This window comes from Gossypium hirsutum, chromosome A05 (genome assembly GCF_007990345.1).
Source record: "Gossypium hirsutum isolate 1008001.06 chromosome A05, Gossypium_hirsutum_v2.1, whole genome shotgun sequence".
In the NCBI taxonomy this organism is placed as follows: domain Eukaryota; kingdom Viridiplantae; phylum Streptophyta; class Magnoliopsida; order Malvales; family Malvaceae; genus Gossypium; species Gossypium hirsutum.
In genome coordinates, this window is record NC_053428.1 from 33,294,794 (window position 1) to 33,300,793 (window position 6,000).

Genomic DNA, 6,000 nt, shown 5'->3' on the forward strand with positions numbered 1-6,000 from the left:
TACCATGATGAATGAGTGGGTTGCACAATATGCCCGAACAAACCCGGCTGCTCAACAATTCCCGAATTTAAATAATCCTCCTCCGATGCCTATAACACCAGCAACTACTGATCCTTTTAGGCTGAGTAAACCTCCTGTTGATTTGATTAGAAAACGCGGGTCGAGGAATTTCGAGCCACAGCTACTGATGACGCTGAAAGGGCTGAGTTTTGGCTTGATAATACCATCCGTATTTTTGATGAGCTATCTTGCACACCCGATGAGTGTCTAAAGTGTGCCATATCCTTATTACGAGATTCAGCCTATTATTGGTGGAGAACCTTGATTTCGATTGTTCCGAAGGAACGAATTACTTGGGACTTCTTTCAGACGGAGTTTTGTAAGAAGTATATTAGTCAACGATTTATCGATCAAAAGCGCAAAGAATTTTTAGAGCTTAAACAAGGCTGTTTAATAGTATCCGAATATGAACGTGAGTTTGTAAGACTCAGTCGATATACTCGGAAGTATGTAGCTGATGAAGTTGCCATGTGTAAAAGATTTGAAGAGGGATTGAATGAAGATTTAAAACTACTGGTGGGTATTCTAGAAATAAAAGAATTCGTAACACTGGTTGAACGAGCTTGCAAGGCTGAAGAGCTTAGAAAGGAGAAAAAGAAAGCTGAATCTGAAGCTAGAGACTTTCGTAAAAGATCGGCGGGTAAAATGTCTTTCTCGGCCGCAAAGAAGTTCAGAGACGATACTAACAGATCGAAGACGGCTGCAGGAATTTCTATTAAGGAGCGACCATCAACGGACTCTCGAGCTACTTCGGTTGCTAGTGTTGGCAACAATCGGCAAGAAAAACCTGAATGTCCACAGTGTGGAAGACGACATGTAGGTGAATGTTGGGGTAAGTCTATTAACAGAGCCTGTTATAGATGCGGTTCGCGGAATCATTTCATTCGAGATTGCACAGAACCTGATGGGAAAAATAAGATGCAAGGTGGGAGATCGAGTGGTGCAACAACTAGAGGTAGACCACCGAGAAATACAGGAGGCAAGGGTGGTAATCAGAGAGGGGCTTCTGATACGGCTGTTCGATCTGAGACTCGTGCCCCCGCCAGAGCTTATGCCATCCTTGCACGAGAGGAGGCATCCTCCCCTGATGTTATCACTGGTACATTCACTCTCTATAATACTAGTGTGCCTGCTTTAATTGATCTTGGTTCGACTCATTCATACGTATGTGAAACATTAGCGACCAATAAGACTCTACCTGTTGAGTCTACTGAGTTTGTGATACGAGTGTCCAACCCTTTGGGTCGGTATGTGTTAGTTGATAAGGTATGCAAGAGATGTTCATTGATAATTAAAGATTCCTGTTTTCCGGCAAATTTGATGCTCTTACCCTTCGACGAATTCAATATTATTCTCAGAATGGACTGGTTAACCGAACATGACACTGTGGTAAACTGCAAGGGAAAGACTATAGACTTGCGATGTTCGAGTTGTGAAATGATTCGAGTTGAGTCTAGTGATCTGAGTGGGTTACCGGCAGTGATATCTTCTGTGTTAGCTCAGAAATATGTGAGAAAGGGTTATGAAGCTTATCTTGCATATGTACTGGATAGCAAGGCATCGGAACGAAAGCTCGAGACTGTGCCTGTAGTTTGTGAGTATCCAGAAGTGTTTCCTGAGGAATTACCGGGATTGCCACCTGTTAGAGAGGTAGAGTTTGGCATAGAATTGGTTCCGGGTACGACACCGATTTCGATCACTCCGTACTGTATGGAACCAACTGAGTTAAAAGAATTGAAAGCTCAATTGCAAGAGTTGACCGACAGAGGTTTTGCGTGACCCAGCTTCTCACACTGGGGTGCTCCGGTCCTGTTCGTGAAAAAGAAAGATGGAACTATACAAATGTGTATTGATTATCGTCAGCTCAATAAAGTGACGATAAAGAATAAATATCCGTTACCGCGGATAGATGACTTATTTGACCTGTTGAAAGGAGTTTTCGTGTTTTCGAAGATTGATTTGCGATCTGGCTATTATCAGTTGTGAGTTAGAGATTCTGACGTACCTAAGACTGCTTTCAGAACGAGATACGGACACTATAAGTTTTTAGTGATGCCGTTTGGGCTCACTAATGCCCCTGCAGTTTTCATGGATCTGATGAATCGGGTATTCAGACAGTATTTAGATCGATTTGTGGTGGTGTTCATAGATGATATTCTGAATTATTCTCACAACGAGTCCAAACACGCCGAACAATTGAGGCTTGTACTTCAGATTTTGCGAGATAATCAGTTGTATGCAAAATTCAGTAAATGTGAATTCTGGTTAAGGGAGGTCAGCTTTTTGGGACATGTTGTATCCGCTTCGGGTATTAGAGTTGATCCGAATAAAATTTCAGCCATTCTTGATTGGAAACCTCTGAGGAACGTTTCAGAAGTTCGGAGCTTTCTGGGACTCGCTGGGTACTATCAACGATTCGTTAAAGGTTTCTCGATGATTGCAACACCGTTGACGAAACTACTCCGGAAAAATATCAAGTTTGAGTGGTCAGAGAAGTGTCAGACAAGTTTCGACCAACTGAAAACCCTTTTGACGGAGGCTCCTGTGTTAGTTCAGCCAGAGTCTGGTAAAGAGTTCGTAGTCTATAGTGATGCTTCTTTGAACGGTTTGGGTTGTGTGTTGATGCAGGAGGGTAAAGTTGTTGCGTATGCTTCGAGACAACTAAAGCCTCACTAGAAAAATTATCCAACCCATGATATCGGGCTAGCTGCGATTGTGTTTGCTCTTAAAATTTGGCGTCATTACCTATTTGGAGAGAAATGTCATATTTATACTGATCATAAAAGCCTAAAATATTTAATAACTCAGAGAGACTTGAATTTGAGACAACGACGGTGGCTTGAATTATTAAAGGATTACGACATTGTCATTGATTATCATCCAGGTAAGGCAAACGTGGTGGCTGATGCCCTAAGTCGAAAATCTCTATTCGCTCTTCGAGCAATGAATGTACATTTGTCTATTTCCACTGATGGTGTGCTAGTAGCGGAATTAAAAGCAGAACCAGTGTTAATTCGACAAATTCGTGAAGCACAGAAAACCGATGACGAATTGGTTGCTAAACGAGATTAATGTGATTCTAATACGGGTTCAGAGTTTCAAATTGACGACAATGATTGTTTAAGATTTAGAGGTCGATTATGTGTCTCAAGAAATTTAGAACTTACTTCGATGATTTTGAGTGAGGCCCATAGTAGCCGAATGTCGGTCTATCCTGGTAGCACGAAAATGAACAACGATCTAAAAAGACAATATTGGTGGCATAGTATGAAAAGAGACATTTCTGACTTTGTTTATAAATGTTTGATACGTCAACAAGTGAAAGCGGAGCATCAGGTCCCTTCGGGATTACTACAGCCGATCATGATACCTGAGTGGAAATGGGATCGAGTAACGATGGACTTAGTATCTGGTTTACCATTGACGCAGAGCAAGAAAGATTCAATCTGGGTTATTGTTGATAGATTGACAAAGTCTGCTCATTCTATCCCTGTTTTTACGGATTTTTCACTCGATAGATTGGCAGAATTATATGTTTCTCAAATTGTTCGACTACATGGAGTACCTACTTCTATTGTTTCTGATAGAGACCCCAGATTTACATCCCGATTCTGGAGAAAATTGCATGAAGCATTGGGTACTAAGTTACATTTTAGCACTGCTTTCCATCCCCAGACATATGGCCAATCTGAACGAGTTATTTAGATACTAGAAGATATGTTGAGTTGTTGCATTCTCGAGTTCAGTGGTTCGTGGGCACGATATTTACCTTTGATTGAATTCGCATATAATAATAGCTTTCAATCAAGTATCAAGATGGCACCGTACGAGGCTTTATACGGTCGTAAATGCCGCACACTACTGTATTGGACCGAACTCAGTGAAAATAAGATATACGGGGTTGATTTGATCAGAGAAGCTGAAGAAAAAGTGAAAGTGATTAGTGATAGTTTGAAAGCAGTATCGGATCGTCAGAAATCATATGTAGATGTGAAATGCAAAGATATTGAGTATCAAATTGGTGATAAAGTATTTTTAAAGGTCTCACCCTGGAAAAAAATACTCCGATTTGGCTGTAAGGGCAAATTGAGCCCAAGATTTATTGGACCGTACGAGATAGCAGAATGGATAGGGCCAGTTGCTTATAGATTGGTTCTGCCACCTGAACTAGCAAAGATTCATAATGTGTTCCATGTATCGATGCTTAGACGGTATAGATCTGATCCTTCACTTGTGGTTAATTCATCTGAAATTGAGATTCAATTGGATTTGAGCTATGAGGAAGAACCAATCCGTATCTTAGCTCAGAAAGTGAAAGAATTGCGGAAGAAGAAAATTTCATTAGTGAAAGTTTTGTGGATCAAACACGAAGTTGAAGAAGTGACTTGGGAGCTAGAAGATTCGATGAAAGAACGTTACCCTAACCTATTTGCCGGTAAGATTTTCGGGGACAAAAATCCCTAAGGGGGGAGAGTTGTGACAGTCTTAAATTGACCCTAATCGGAAAAGTAGTTTCGGAACCATAAAACCGAGTCAGAAAATTTTAAAATATATATATATTTTTTCTATACTTTTATTTTTGTGAATTGATATGTTTGAAAATTTGGTATTTTAATTTTGTCTTTTGGAAGTGAAATTAGCTAAAAAAGACTTGTTTGGGAACTTTGAAAATGTGGTAGGTAAATGTCCAAGGGATTAATTTGTTGAATTACTAAAATGGTGGATTTGCATGTCTATTTTACTTTTTTTTTAAATTAAGGGCACAGTAATGGGACTGGTATACAATAATTATATGTTTTTTTATAATAATAATAGATTATATAATTGAAATATGTTATAATATAAATTAAGTTATAATATATTAAGTGGGGGGTGATAAAAACAAGGAAATTCAAGGTTCTTTTCCATCTTCCTTGCCGAAAACATAAGTGAAAGAAGAAGGAAAATGTCAAGGGATTCGGCCATCTTAAGGGTTAATTAAGGTAGGATTTTATGTTATTTCTATTAAATTTTATGAAAATTGAGTTAGTAGTCAAGCTCTTATTATAACCCATATGTGGATTTTTTTTAATTGGTGACAAAATGTGCATTCGGTTATAATGGATGAATGCTAAGAAGATATTAATTTGATGTTTTGGATACAAATATTAGAAAAGTGAAAATGAGCTAGCTAAATAGATATAGGTGAACTTAAATGACGGTATGAACAAATGTGGAGCTTTTGCTAGTTTTAGAAGTATTCGGTCTAGGTGGTTATGTGATGAAACTATGTGTTAAATGACAAAGTGATGTGAAATTGTTATTTTGGTAGTGATAATGCCGAAAATGAAACGATTGTTAAGGAATTATGGTTTAAATGTTTAGTGAAGATGAGATTCGGCCTGTTAGTATGTGAATAATTTATTTAAAGTATAAACTTTATATATATATGCGTGTGTGTTTTATTGAAGTATTGATTGGGTCGTTTATAATATTTGGATCTTAGGTGGTCAATAGCCGAATGGTTAGTTTAAATTTGTATGGAATAATTAGTAAAAGGAAAAGGCAAGGTCATAATAACAATGTTCATGATATGATATTCGAATGTGTCAATGGGAATCGAATGGCTTAAGTTTAATGAAAGCATAAGGTGGATGAAAATCAAATTTTGCCGTGTGATTCTTGTGATATGAAACTATTAATATTGTGAGATATAAATAAACTAGTAAGGTAATTAAATTAGTCAATTTGTTTATTCTAGCTCAAGAACCCAAAGGAGGGGAATCCAGCAAGGGAAAAACAAAGGGTATCGAGTAGCCGATTGGAGCCGTTTCATCCAACACAAGGTAAGTCCATAAGCAATTATAAGATTAGTTATTTTATACATAAATGGTGCGCACATATCATGAAAGAACTACTCTTGTATATATATATTCTTTCTTGATTGATAGATATGTGGTC